The 16,550-nt window shown below is 29.1% G+C and overlaps 1 pseudogene; it reads right to left on the bottom strand.

The window, feature by feature from the left end:
• Positions 1-1,625: 1,625 nt before the first annotated feature.
• LOC132947107 (52 kDa repressor of the inhibitor of the protein kinase-like) lies at positions 1,626-5,534 on the bottom strand (annotated as a pseudogene).
• Between the last annotated feature and the right edge of the window lie 11,016 nt (positions 5,535-16,550).

Below are 16,550 nucleotides of genomic sequence, written 5' to 3' on the forward strand. Positions count from 1 at the left end.
GCATAAGATGCGTGTTATTTCAGAAATGGTATTCGTCAGTGAAAATTTTCAAACTGGGAATAATATTATATCATAAGCAGATTGAAATGTGTGAACGTTTCAGTGCTTCGAAGACTAAGTTCCGTAGCAGTTTTGATTCCGTCACGGGGTATGTATTTTCTTATTTCTCAGTAAGTTTTTTTTTATTATTGTTAATTGATCAAAGGATGTATTGCCCGAAATTTTTCAATATTTGTATTGTAATTATACTGGTATAACACTATTCCGGCTATCAATAGAGTCGTGTTAAAAATTAGAAAATTGGCGAGGTATGTTATTTTTTTAAGTAATTATTTCGAGTAGGGAATTCGCTCAATGATATTTAAATATTTTCACCGATAATCAAGTACGATGACTTGTAGGTAACTAGAGACTGAGTGAATAGGAATTAGGAAGTGTGTGATATGGCGAAGATAAGGAAATGGGTCAACAGGATTTCAGAATGTTTGGTGTATGAAAGGGAAAGATGAAAAAGAAATGTAAGGTTAGGGTAGGTAAGTGGAGTGAGAGTAGCAGATATGAGAGTAATAAGTTAGGTGTTAAGGTACAAAAGAGGATAGAATAAGAAATTAATTAATTAAGGGTAGTGTACATATTGTAGTGAAAACAAGAGAGAATAGGTTTAGGTGGTTCGGTCACTGTATGATAAGAGATAGTGAGAGTAACTATAGAAGTTAATTTAGGGGGGAAATGAGGGGCGAGAAGACTGAAGAAGAGATGGATAGACAGAATACCGATCATATGGAGGAGTGGAATGAGAGTGGCTGAACCTGTATATAGCTGTGAGAGACGGGGGAAGAAAAAGTGTAAAGGTAGAATAGTTATGTTAACAATACGTAGGTAATACGTAACGTAATCAGTTGATAAATATTTTCTTTCATTGTTATGTTTACAATATCGAATACCTTGATGGTTAGTAGGAAAAGATCATCACAAAGCTCACGACCAGTGATGGTAGTCGTCTATCATCACCATAGCTTCAACTAACCATAGGTTTATTTAACTAACCTTCTTATGACTCATTAGGACACTTTGAATAAAAAAATCCTGAGTTGTAGGTTGCCAAACTTAATTGTTTGATTATCAAGTTGATCCTTTGATTGTTGACACCATGGATAGTCCACGCCTATATTAAATACATTTCAGGCCGCGTTCCCGGAGGGGAAGGCAATTGAGGCTCCTTTATATTAATAGTCGATACTCGATATAGGTATACTTTATTTGGCCTCAATTGTTCCCCTCGAAGACCGATGATAAGACCATTATGTCCTATCCATATCTTTATTATCTATGATGGAGCCATACCCAGCTCACTCGTGTAAACTTGTTGCTGGTTGGGATGTCAGCGCACTATTTGTTTTCCATCTTTGACCCACGCGTAGCATACCAAATGTACGATTAAGAAAACACTAAAATGATTGTGCGTGGGTCAGAGAGAGAAATAAATGGTGCGCTAAAAATCTGACATCCTCTTCAGTGGCGTATTTAGGATTTTCTTGAGGGGGGGGGGATATAGAAATTAGAAATACATTTTCAAAGAAACCAGTCATGCAAGACTTTTTTTTTTTTGCTAATCCCTAATTTTTAATCACTAATCAAGTATAGGTATTTTAAAAGACAATATTAATCAATGAATAGCATTTTAAGTTTAACATAATAATCTAATGAATAAAAAATATATTAATAGCTTAATATAGATTTATAATAATCAACACAATGAAATAAATTTATAAAATATTTAGCTAATTAATAATTTGTTCTGTAAAAATGTAAAATATCATATAATTATATTGATCATTGATATCTATTATCTACATAGGTATATATAACACATAGGCACATATAGCCATTTATTTGCAGTGATTTTACAAAACAAACTCCAGTCTTCTATTTTTCAGAGACAATTCATCAATGACTTCATCTGGTGTAATCTTTGTTTCTGTATGGCATGCTAATAGAGCCAATCCATTCAGTCTAGTCTATAATAACAATGAAATACACAATTTTATAAATACTTTCAATAATATATCATAATTTAAAATCTGCAAATTTACTTCATTCATACTATTCCTGAGATAAGTTTTAATTCTTTTTAAATTAGAGAATGAACATGTAAAATCAACATGTAAATGTTGGGATAAAATTCTTTATCACAAATTTCTAATGCCTGTAATCCTGAACTAAGAATGATATTATCTGTAAATAGTTTTGTTTTCCACATATTGAATTCGGCTATGCTATTGAATTTATCTACAACGGGTAAATATATGTTCACAAGCTTATTAAATTGTTCTCGGTCATTTATCTCTAGTGGCAATGGCTGGGTTTTAAAAATGCAATCGAACCCTATAACAGTAAATATCAAATAATAAAATACTTTGGCAAATTAGTTATTTATATAGCTATTCAGTATTTGTACTTATATATTATAATTTATAATAATATAATGTCAATAGAGATTTTTTTTTGAAAATATAATATAAAATATGTAATAACTAGTTTATACCTTCAAAAATACTTTTATGATTTATAAAACGCTCAGTAAGTTGTGATATAAAGTAATCAATATATGGTAAAAATACTGTTACACGATAGTATTGTTCGGTAGAATGATTTTGTAAATTTGGATTAGCTCTATGTGTTTGTTTAGAAGAAATTCTTTTCTCTAGCAATTCAATTCCAACATCATCTGCCATTTTCTGTAATATATTAATAAATATTTGGGGGTATATTTATGATGTAGGTTCATCATAAATATTATTTTAAATATTAAACAGTATATTAAAGTAAAAGATTACTTTGACATTATTATAGATAATTTTGAATTCTATTTCATTATTTTCTCTGATACATTTTAAAGTAGCTATTACATTTTCTACTATGAGTATTGTCTTTTTCAAATCAATTTGAACTTTTTGCAATTGTTTACACAGCAGAAGTCCATAAGAAAATAATACCTAAAACAAAATTTAAAAATAACACAATATATGTACCTAAATGTATATAAAATAGATATTATCTGAACCTTTATAACAATCAAAGAAATCATAAACTCTGAATCTTTTAACGCTTTCTGAAGCATTTCAGCATCTGTTGATTCTTTCCAATCAGATATAATGTCTAACGCATTGAGAACAAATGAAAATAGTTCAGAAAAATCATTTACAGAATCATAACGTTGAATCCAACGAGTAGCACAAAGCCGTTTGAGTTGTTTTACTTGGGGTGCATTATTTGAATTCTCAATGGTATTTAAAAGAACAGAATTTCTTTTAGGGGTATTGAAAAAATTATAAACTTTTTCGATCACCCCCAAACAATTTCTGATAGGTTTTATGCCACTAGCTGTTGAAACAGCTAAATTCAGCGAATGTGCTGCACAATGTACATATTATATAGCGTTGGGGTATTTAGATTTCACAATAGTCTGTACTCCTTTAAATCGACCAGCCATATTACTGGCCCCATCATAGCCTTGGCCATATAAATAATTGCAATCAATTCCACATCTGTTTAAGCCTACCAACAAAAAAATGTAATTAAATAATATAAATAAATAAAGTGAATAAATAAATAAATCATAAATGTGTAATTTACAATTACCATTTAATATTGAGTTAGCCAAGTCATAACCAGTCAAGCTATCAATTTCAAAAAATCGTAAAAAGTTCTCATGCAACTTATTGTTTTTATCAATATATCAAACACATATACTGAGTTGCTCTTTAGTCGATATGTCGGTTGTTTCATCAGCCAGAACAGAGAAACATTTAGATTTATTAATCACATTAACTAGTTTCCTTAGTAAAATTGTGTTACATGACTGAATTATTTCATTTTGTATAATTGGACTCGTATATTTATTACGTTTCCCTGAACCCTCAAGAACATTACGCAAAAATTCATCTCCTTTTGCTCTGTACTTGAGAATACCACGGAAATGGCCTTGCCTTGAATCATCTAAAAAAAAAAAAGTTAAAAGTTGCAAACAATAATAACATGTTTTTTACAATAATAATTGTAAATCCATAATTAGCATGACTGGAGCATTATTGTCCAATAGTTATATGACATTGATAATTCAGTTTAATTATACTTAAGTATTATTATTATTAAATGGTAAAAGTTTATACAATTTAGTTTTTAGTTTCTATATTTATGCTTACCATCTACTAAGATATCACCAAAATCTCTATGTCCTCTCAAAGCCAACTCTTCTTTACCACATAGAATTATACACTCAATAATTGGTCCTATTTTTCTTCTATTTTCTTCAATTTGTACCATTCTAAACAAATTCACAGAATCAATGTACTTCAAAAATTTAAACTTTAAAGTAAGGGTATCATATTATGCATTTAATATTACCTACCTATTATTATCTATGCGTTCTATTATAGACAGTTCCTTTTTTTCTATTATTTTAAAAAGTGTTCAGAGTCTAGAACAGACAATGTATGATATTTCAAACTTCCACGAGCCCGAAAAGTCTAAAAAAAAATGTATTAAATATTTTAGCAAATGTCTCTGGAATAAATCATTTAAATTATCAAACCTCTTTTGCCTTCTTCCAGTTGCTGAAAGCAACAGTAACAAGGCTACCCAAAGGCTGGCTTCCAACACCACCATTTTTTGCAAACAGTACACAGTATTTACAGAATGTCCCATTTTTGACATTTGAATACGCCAGCCAATTAAATTCTTTTAGCCATTTATGCTGAAATCTTAAGCCACGTTTTTCATTTTTTGCAAGCAATGGGAATTTATATTCAACATCTGGTACCCATAGATTAGTTAGCACCTTGAATAAATATCATTTTAAATAACAAACTAATTAGTTTTAATAAATATTATAAAATTAAATTTAAAATATAGACATTAAATAAAAATAAACATGCATAATTTAAAAAAAATACTAATTCAATAAATATTAATGTGTTAAGTATTCAAATAATTTATCAACTAGTATGTAACTTACAAGCTTTTTATCAGCATCTGTTAAAGATAAACATTCTACAAAATAACCTATGTCATTAGCATTGCCGAGCGTTTGATTATTTTCACAAATAAAATCATCCTTTAATAAATAATTGAAACATATTATTATATTAATGCCACAATAATAACTAGAATATATTAAACAATTTTTAAGCCAAATTATTAAATTGTATTTGTTTCCATATGTCAAGTAAAACATGCTATTTGAAGCTAATAAATATATAATAATATATAATATAAATAATATAATGCCTAAATAATTTAAGTGAGTTATAAATTTATAAGCTGTGACCACTGATCATAAAAGCATATAAATTATAAACCTATATAAGCATAACTAATTTAGTTTTTTTTTAAGAATAACAAAGTAAACAAATTTGAAATTTGAACAATTAACTTTTTATATATTCAATGAAATAATTAATTACTTGCTGTAATCGTGAATTCGATGCCTCACTAAAACTTTCTAAAGAATTGGTGGTACATGCAGACTTGTTTACTTCTGTAATTTTTCTTACTGGTGAGTTCACCTAAATATCACAAAAACTTGAATTTACATTTCAAATTTCACAAAAATTAGCACTTACTTCAGTCTCGTTATTTTCATTTTCTCTTCGAATTTTTTTATTGTTTGTGAAAAATGATAACAAGGTATTCTTATTTGATGTCATTGAAAAAAGTAGGTAAATTATATTGAAAAATAAAATACCGTATATAAATAAAAGTAAATTTGACCATAAAATATCACTTTCAATCACGAATTAATATAATATTTCTTAAATAGTTGTTTTAATACTCAATTTATTATCATTTGAGCAATGAAGTATAAACAGAACACCGAATAGTATGCATAGATTAATGATTATCATAAACAATTACTGTGTAATAGAATATTACCTACTATAGATTAGGTATATTAGATCATATTATCAAAATATCGTACATTTGTTTATGATCTAATAATAGAATACATGACACTGAGGATACAAATCAGGGACAAACGTTATCATTTGTTCCACTGAGATAAGAGATTGTGTATAATTTTGCCTATATTCACTCCTCATTAATTATAATAATATCAGATTTCATACATCGTTAGTTGTGGTTTGTGATTACTGATTACAGGTAATTACAGTTGCGGTTTGCATACTAGTAGGTATATTAAGGTTTATGGGAACAGACTAAAAAAAAAAAAGGCCAAGGGGGATCTATCCCCCATATCCCCCCCCCGTAAATACGCCACTGATCCTCTTAAGTGTTATCAAGTTGAAGAAGCAGTTGATTGTTGACAATTTGACATTTAACATTAATTGTGGTAGGTATTATGGTTGGACAAAAGTAATTAGCAGGGATGTGAATTTAATGCAATGAAAAAGTGTTAAATATTTGCCTGCATGTATGCACTAAAAACAGGCAAATATATGCACTGAAATATTCAAAAATATTCAAAAAAATACTGAATGAAAACGTTTTTATTTAAATTTTTTTAAATTAATAAATAATAATTCAAATTGGATTACACAAAAAATTCTTTATTTACACACTTGGTAGGTAGGTATGTAGGTAGGTAACGGATGAACCGAAAATATAAAAACATTTTAAGAAAATAAGCATAAATACGAAGAAATCATGAAAACATGCAATTATATTAACTAACCAGAAAAAAACGCATATTGGTAACGGTGTTGTAATAATAGGGATCTCCCCAAAAAAATACGTACTAATAGTTCAAACAAATCATAAAAGCCAACTGTAATAAATATTAATTTATGAAAAAGTATATTAAAAAGCATTATTATTATAAATGAAACAAAACTATCAACTATGGACCGTGACATAATATAGGTATTTCTATATTTTTAGCTCCATAATTTCTGTTAAAATATTAGGAAAATGTATTAAGTACCGTAAAAGTGCTAAATTTGAGTTATTACTTAAAATATTATATTCATAACAAATTATAATAGAAGGTTAGGTACTGTTATTCCGCATACTTATTATAGTTTAATTTAACTACAACATTCTAGTAGAGTCTGATAAAATTTGGTTCCACGACTTTGATCATACAAACTTTAAATACTAAACTATGGGTCTGAAATTTAGTTTATATAGATCTAAATAATCCAAAATATATATTGTTTCAAAATATAAAAATAAAGTGTCTTGTATTGTAGTAGGTAGGTAAGTATCAAAAAAAAAAATTAAAAAAATCATACTTGAAATCTATGTATAATATACGTATATTGTAATAAATGATCAAATGTTTACTATAGTACATTATAAAAAATTAACTTAAGTTCAATATAATACATTATAACAGGTGTTCAAATAAACATTTCATACCACAAATTTTGTTAATTCACACAGTCTCTCTTCAATTTTAAATTTTTCTTCAAATCATCTACAAAACATAAATGTTTAGTAAATTGGAAGACTTGATTAAGTATTTAATCATTTATCTAAAAGAGATGTGCCGGGTCGCCACATTAGTATATCGAGGGGCCATGGTGCAAGTGTCGTCCATAAATACCATAACATATATTATATTAGAAATACAAACTTAATATTTCACTAACAGTAAATATTATAAAAAAATATTACGAAATGTACTATACTCATATTATATTATGATTGTATTAGTTACAAACTCTTGAATTAAGAGTTATGTTTGAAGATTTAATTAATTTCCTAAAAGGAAATGCCTCAAGATTGCCTCAGTAGGTTAGGTTTACTAATCATTACTAACTATACAAAATACTGAAAATTAATGAAATCACAAATATTAGTACAATAGAGAGACTGTGCATTGATTTACAAATTTGTCTTAAATTTACTTTTTGCATAGAGAATATGAAGGTTGAGATATGAGATTGTAATGAAAATTAAACGCAGGGTGTTTTTGGTTGAATTGTTGTTGCGTTTATTCTCAAAAACTTATTATTTTTCATACAGACACAATTTTAATAATTTGTTGTACAGTATTTATTTTGAATTAATTAATTATACTCTTACGAGTGTACAGATAAAATAGTTTAATAAAGGATCACATAAAACATGGGTGGGGGGGGGGGAAGGCGTGAACATAAAACTCACGGTTTTTGGTCGGGTGTTCATTATGACGGGATCAGTAGCACGGTAATATAATTATTACCGGCGTGAACAGCTGGGCGGCTTCAGCAGTGTGACTTGGCTCGGATGTCTGTATGCTGATAAAAAAAAAAACGGCAAACGGTGTTGGACCTTTTACAATCTGTTCCGTTGGTGGTCGTACGTTGGTCGGATGGAACTGGCTGACTCGGCTCGGACGGCGGCGTTCAGTAACGGTGGACGCGTAACGACAATATATACCTCGCGACTCACTGCGGCGGTGGTGGAGGGTATATGCCGGGACAAACTGTAGAATGTCCGTTCGTGGCGGTATTAAAATACCGTTCGGCTCACTATTCGCTTTTTCTCAGCGGGGAGAATGATGATGATACGCTTTGCTTTGCTTTAAAGGTTATGCCGTTAACTATACCAGGGTTTTGCCTCTACTAGTAGGACGAAAGTTGGTGAGGGTGGTTATTTAAAATTGTTGGCCTACCCATGATAGTGGGTAGGGTTTGCAATGATGATACGGCGGTCGGCGGCCTGTATTTATGTAGTACAATGCTTGCCGGTCCCGATTGGAATATCGTGTGACACTTCTCTGTGTTTTGTGATGCAGCTACAGGTTTGAAGTGTTCGATAGAATCCATCTTATAGTTTGAAATGCACTGATTATGAATATGTACTTTTTGTCCTTGTAATTTGTTATTTTCATAAGGAAATCTCAGTTTTTCCCGCGGGTGGAGCGCGTTCGGATAGCGCCATCTGTAGTTACGGGCGGCGGTTGCGTTCCGTCGGGGAATCCGTATTTCTGGGCGGCGGTCGATGGATAGCTGGTAATGATGAAAACTAGAGTGCTCCACTTAAAATTGGGCACTCTGTTTTTTATCATTACAAGATGGATAGAGATTCGTTGATCGCTTTTATGTGCTTCAAATTGTTTACACGAGTGAGCTGGGTATGGCTCCATCATAGATAATAAAGATATAACATAATGGATAGGACATAATAGTCTTATCAGCGGTCTGATCTCCAAGGGGAACAATTGAGGCCAAGTCGAGTATCGACTATCAATATAAAGGAGCCTCAATTGCCTTCTCTCCGGGAACGCGGCCTGAAATGTATTTAAAATAGGCGTGGACTATCCATATCTATGGGCTTCATCCATAGCATGGATTAAGGTGTCAACAAACAAAGGATCAACTTGATAATCAAACACTTAAGTTCGGCAACCTGAAACTCAGGATCTTTTTATTCAAAGTGTCCTAATAAGTCATAAGAAGGTTAGTTAGGTAAACCTATGGTTAGTTGAAGCTATGGTGCGATGATAGACGACTACAATCACTGGTCATGAGCTTTGCGATGATCTTTTCCTACAAACTATAATGGTATTCGATATTATAAACATAACAATGAAAGAAAATATTTAAATATTATTAATTTGGGTTATGTTAGGTTAGGTTAGGATAGGACAGTAAATTAGACGTTAACTAATTATCATAGTTTTTAACACGGTCTTAAAGACTGTCAGCTAGAGTTGTACCAGTATAGTTATTAAAAACTTAAATACAGCCAACATTATATAATGATTTTTTTAACACAACAAATTATAAAAGTATTTTAAAATATAACAAAATATAATTTTATTAGGATTTCATAAGGTTTTCAATGCTTACTTTACCTATTGTAAATAGAAAATGTATAAAATCAATAGTTTTAATTTAATATATAGTTTTGTGTTTTAATATCCTATTTTCAAAGAATTCTCAGGGTTTCCTTTCCACATTTTTTTACATTATACTAAATCTAATTTTTTTCCGCACATATTTACAAAGACTAAAACTATGTTTTTATTTGCATTTAGACTTTATAGTTTGTAATTTAATATTGACTGTAGACCCAGCCAAACACAATATTATTTTAAATTAAACATTATTTTATGTCCTTCATAAATTACAATCTAATAGTAGAGTCCGTGCAGGACCTTTTTCTCATTTAATTTTTTTGCATCCTTTATAAATTACATTCGTTTTTATACATTTTCTTATACATGTATTAAGGTGGTACACCTCTGATCATAATAACTGTTCGTATTATTATAATGTAAACAATACTTAGTTTTTGGATTGTAGTTAATATGTATTGCAGTATTTAGCTTCCAGCGTATTCTTTTGTTAAGTGTTATTTCACACAGATTTCTCAAACAATTTTTTTTTCAATTCATTGAACTCTAGTAGATTTTTATCTATAAATATTTTTTAAGATTAACCGGCTATACCTGGGAGTACGCTGAGTACCCGTGTACTCCTAAAGCGTGTTCCTAAAGTAAAATGTTTTCCACATTTTTTTTTTATGTTTTCTAAAATCTATTTGCCTGCGGGTGCCAACACCTCCCTTCAATTTTTTTTTTTTGTACTGTAACTCTAGTTTGTATTGACTTGAAAATTGAAAACTTGGTGCCCCACGAATAATCCTTCTTTAATGAACTAAATATTTTGAATAGTTTTTTCGGTTTAAGTTTCAGGACATTTTAGTTTGAACTTCGTAATGTGTATCTACTGTAATTTTTTTTTTTTGATTTCTAAAATCTATTCGCCTGCGGGCGCCCACACCTCCCTTCAATTTTATTTTTTTAGTACTGTAACTCTAGTTTGTATTGACTTGAAAATTGATAACTTGGTGCCCCACGATTAATCCTTCTTTAATGAACTAAATATTTTGAATAGTTTTTTCTAAATTTTTTTCCAATTTTTCCAATTTCTAAAATCTATTTGCCTGCGGGTGCCAACACCTCCCTTCAATTTTTTTTTTTAGTACTGTAACTCTAGTTTGTATTGACTTGAAAATTGTTTAATGAACAAAATATTTTGAAGTTTTTTCTAAATTTTTTTCCAAATTTTTTTTTTTGTTTTCTAAAATCTATTTGCCTGCGGGCGCCACACCTCCCTTCAATTTTTTTCTTATGATTTTCACTCTACCCAAATTTTTAACATTGACAATCTGGTACTCTTTGAATAATTCTTTAATGAACTAAATATTTTGAAAAGTTTTTTCTGTTTAAGTTTCGGGACATTTTAGTTTGAACTTCGTAATGTGTGTTTCTACTGTAAATTTTTTTCCAATTTTTTTTTATGTTTTCTAAAATCTATTTGCCTGCGGGCGCCAACACCTCCCTTCAATTTTTTTTTTTTAAGAACTGTAACTCTAGTTTGTATTGACTTGAAAATTGAAAACTTGGTGCCCCACGAATAATCCTTCTTTAATGAACTAAATATTTTGAATAGTTTTTTCTAAATTTTTTTCCAATTTTTCCAATTTCTAAATTCTAAAATCTATTTGCCTGCGAGCGCCAACACCTCCCTTCAATTTTTTTTTTATGGTTTTAACTCAAGCCAAATTTTTTAAACATTGACAATCTGGTACCCTTTGAATAATTCTTTAATGAACTAAATATTTTGAATAGTTTTTTCTGTTTAAGTTTCGGGACATTTTAGTTTGAACTTCGTTATGTGTGTTTCTACTGTAAATTTTTTTCCAATTTTTTTTTTTGTTTTCTAAAATCTATTTGCCTGTGGGCGCCCACACCTCCCTTCAATTTTTTTTATTAGTACTGTAACTCTAGTTTGTATTGACTCGAAAATTGTTTAATGAACAAAATATTTTGAATAGTTTTTTCTAAATTTTTTTTCAAATTTTTTTTTTTGTTTTCTAAAATCTATTTGCCTACGGGCGCCCACACCTCCCTTCAATTTTATTTTTTTAGTACTGTAACTCTAGTTTGTATTGACTTGAAAATTGATAACTTGGTGCCCCACGATTAATCCTTCTTTAATGAACTAAATATTTTGAATAGTTTTTTCTAAATTTTTTTCCAATTTTTCCAATTTCTAAAATCTATTTGCCTGCGGGCGCCAACACCTCCCTTCAATTTTTTTTTTTTTAGTACTGTAACTCTAGTTTGTATTGACTTGAAAATTGAAAACTTGGTGCCCCACGAATAATCCTTCTTTAATGAACTAAATATTTTGAATAGTTTTTTCTAAATTTTTTTCCAAATTTTTTTTTTGTTTTCTAAAATCTATATGCCTACGGGCGCTAACACCTCCCTTCAATTTTTTTTTTATGATTTTCACTTTACCCAAATTTTTAAACATTGACAATCTGGTACCCTTTGAATAATTCTTTAATTAACTAAATATTTTGAAAAGTATTTTCTGTTTAAGTTTTGGGACATTTTAGTTTGAACTTCGTAATGTGTGTTTCTACTGTAAATTTTTTTCCAATTTTTTTTTTGTTTTCTAAAATCTATTTGCCTGCGGGCGCCAACACCTCCCTTAAATTTTTTTTTTTATGATTTTAACTTAAGTCAAATTTTTTAAACATTGACAATCTGGTACCCTTTGAATAATTCTCTAATAAACTAAATATTTTAAATAGTTTTTTCGGTTTAAGTTTCAGGACATTTTAGTTTGAACTTCGTAATGTGTGTATCTACTGTAATTTTTTTTTTTGATTTCTAAAATCTATTCGCCTGCGGGCGCCCACACCTCCCTTCAATTTTATTTTTTTAGTACTGTAACTCTAGTTTGTATTGACTTGAAAATTGATAACTTGGTGCCCCACGAATAATCCTTCTTTAATGAACTAAATATTTTGAATAGTTTTTTCTAAATTTTTTTCCAATTTTTCCAATTTCTAAATTCTAAAATCTATTTGCCTGCGAGCGCCAACACCTCCCTTCAATTTTTTTTTTATGGTTTTAACTCAAGCCAAATTTTTTAAACATTGACAATCTGGTACCCTTTGAACAATTCTTTAATGAACTAAATATTTTGAATAGTTTTTTCTGTTTAAGTTTCGGGACATTTTAGTTTGAACTTCGTTATGTGTGTTTCTACTGTAAATTTTTTTCCAATTTTTTTTTTTGTTTTCTAAAATCTATTTGCCTGTGGGCGCCCACTCCTCCCTTCAATTTTTTTTATTAGTACTGTAACTCTAGTTTGTATTGACTCGAAAATTGTTTAATGAACAAAATATTTTGAATAGTTTTTTTCTAAATTTTTTTCCAAATTTTTTTTTTGTTTTCTAAAATCTATATGCCTGCGGGCGCTAACACCTCCCTTCCATTTTTTTTTTATGATTTTCACTCTACTCAAATTTTTAAACATTGACAATCTGGTACCCTTTGAATAATTCTTTAATTAACTAAATATTTTGAAAAGTTTTTTCTGTTTAAGTTTTGGGACATTTTAGTTTGAACTTCGTAATGTGTGTTTCAACTGTAAATTTTTTTCCAATTTTTTTTTATGTTTTCTAAAATCTATTTGCCTGCGGGCGCCAACACCTCCCTTCAATTTTTTTTTTATGATTTTCACTCTACTCAAATTTTTAAACATTGACAATCTGGTACCCTTTGAATAATTCTTTAATTAACTAAATATTTTGAAAAGTATTTTCTGTTTAAGTTTTGGGACATTTTAGTTTGAACTTCGTAATGTGTATCTACTGTAATTTTTTTTTTATGTTTTCTAAAATCTATTTGCCTGCGGGTGCCAACACCTCCCTTCAATTTTTTTTTTAGTACTGTAACTCTAGTTTGTATTGACTTGAAAATTGTTTAATGAACAAAATATTTTGAAGTTTTTTCTAAATTTTTTTCCAAATTTTTTTTTTGTTTTCTAAAATCTATTTGCCTGCGGGCGCCACACCTCCCTTCAATTTTTTTCTTATGATTTTCACTCTACCCAAATTTTTAACATTGACAATCTGGTACTCTTTGAATAATTCTTTAATGAACTAAATATTTTGAAAAGTTTTTTCTGTTTAAGTTTCGGGACATTTTAGTTTGAACTTCGTAATGTGTGTTTCTACTGTAAATTTTTTTCCAATTTTTTTTTATGTTTTCTAAAATCTATTTGCCTGCGGGCGCCAACACCTCCCTTCAATTTTTTTTTTTTAAGAACTGTAACTCTAGTTTGTATTGACTTGAAAATTGAAAACTTGGTGCCCCACGAATAATCCTTCTTTAATGAACTAAATATTTTGAATAGTTTTTTCTAAATTTTTTTCCAATTTTTCCAATTTCTAAATTCTAAAATCTATTTGCCTGCGAGCGCCAACACCTCCCTTCAATTTTTTTTTTATGGTTTTAACTCAAGCCAAATTTTTTAAACATTGACAATCTGGTACCCTTTGAATAATTCTTTAATGAACTAAATATTTTGAATAGTTTTTTCTAAATTTTTTTCCAAATTTTTTTTTGTTTTCTAAAATCTATATGCCTGCGGGCGCCCACACCTCCCTTCAATTTTTTTTATTAGTACTGTAACTCTAGTTTGTATTGACTCGAAAATTGTTTAATGAACAAAATATTTTGAATAGTTTTTTCTAAATTTTTTTCCAATTTTTCCAATTTCTAAATTCTAAAATCTATTTGCCTGCGGGCGACAACTCCTCCCTTCAATTTTTTTTTTATGATTTTAACTCTAGCCAAATTTTTAAACATTGACAATCTGGTACCCTTTGAATAATTCTTTAATGAACTAAATATTTTGAATAGTTTTTTCTGTTTAAGTTTCGGGACATTTTAGTTTGAACTTCGTAATGTGTGTTTCTACTGTAAATTTTTTTCCAATTTTTTTTTTTGTTTTCTAAAATCTATTTGCCTGCGGGCGCCCACACCTCCCTTCAATTTTTTTTATTAGTACTGTAACTCTAGTTTGTATTGACTCGAAAATTGTTTAATGAACAAAATATTTTGAATAGTTTTTTCTAAATTTTTTTCCAAATTTTTTTTTTTGTTTTCTAAAATCTATTTGCCTGCGGGCACCACACTTCCCTTCAATTTTTTTTTTATGATTTTCACTCTACCCAAATTTTTAACATTGACAATCTGGTACCCTTTGAATAATTCTTTAATGAACTAAATATTTTGAAAAGTTTTTTCTGTTTAAGTTTCGGGACATTTTAGTTTGAACTTCGTAATGTGTGTATCTACTGTAATTTTTTTTTTTTGATTTCTAAAATCTATTCGCCTGCGGGTGCCCACACCTCCCTTCAATTTTATTTTTTTAGTACTGTAACTCTAGTTTGTATTGACTTGAAAATTGATAACTTGGTGCCCCACAATTAATCCTTCTTTAATGAACTAAATATTTTGAATAGTTTTTTCTAAATTTTTTTCCAAATTTTTTTTTTTTGTTTTCTAAAATCTATATGCCTGCAGGTAAGACAATTTTTTTTTTTATGATTTTCATTGTAGCCAAATTTGTTCAACATTTAAAAATTTAAAATTTAAATCATCATTTAAAATTGTTTTCAACATTTACCTCGTAATGTGTGTTTCTACTGTAAATTTTTTTCTAAATTTTTTTTTGGTTTTCTAAATTGCATTTTCCTGCGGGCGCCATCACCTCCCCAAATTTTTTTAAACATTGACTGTCTGATGCCCTTTGAACATTTTGAATAGTTTTTTCTGTTTAAGTTTCGGGACATTTTAGTCTGAACTTCGTTATGTGTGTTTCTACTGTAAATTTTTTTCCAATTTTTTGGAGATTTTAGATTTATTTTTATAATGTGTGTTCCCAAAATATAATTTATATAAATTTGTTTTTGTTTTCTAAAATTCATTTGCCTGCGGGCGCCATCACCTCCCTTTAATTTTTTTTTATGATTTTAACTTTAGCCAAATTATTTAAACATTGACAATCTGGTACCCTTTGAATAATTCTCTAATTAACTAAATATGTTAAATAGTTTTTTCTGTTTAATTTTCGGGACATTTTAGTTTGAACTTCGTAATGTGTGTATCTACTGTAATTTTTTTTTTTTGATTTCTAAAATCTATTTGCCTGCGGGCGCCAACACCTCTCTTTATTTTTTTTTTTTGTGATTTCATTTCTAGCCAAATTATTTAAACATTGACAATCTGATACCCTTTGAATAATTCTTTAATGAACTAAATATTTTGAATAATTTTTTCTGTTGAAGTTTCGGGACATTTTAGTTTGTATTGACTTGAAAATTGAAAACTTGGTGCCCCACGAATAATCCTTCTTTAATGAACTAAAGATTTTGAATGGTTTTTTCTAAATTTTTTTCCAAATTTTTTTTTGTTTTCTAAAATCTATATGCCTGCGGGCGACAACTCCTCCCTTCAATTTTTTTTTATGATTTTAACTCTAGCCAAATTTTTAAACATTGACAATCTGGTACCCTTTGAATAATTCTTTAATGAACTAAATATTTTGAATAGTTTTTTCTGTTTAAGTTTCGGGACATTTTAGTTTGAACTTCGTAATGTGTGTTTCTACTGTAAATTTTTTTCCAATTTTTTTTTTTGTTTTCTAAAATCTATTTGCCTGCGGGCGCCCACACCTCCCTTCAATTTTTTTTATTAGTACTGTAACTCTAGTTTGTATTGACTT

This window comes from Metopolophium dirhodum, chromosome 6 (genome assembly GCF_019925205.1).
Source record: "Metopolophium dirhodum isolate CAU chromosome 6, ASM1992520v1, whole genome shotgun sequence".
Classification (NCBI taxonomy): domain Eukaryota; kingdom Metazoa; phylum Arthropoda; class Insecta; order Hemiptera; family Aphididae; genus Metopolophium; species Metopolophium dirhodum.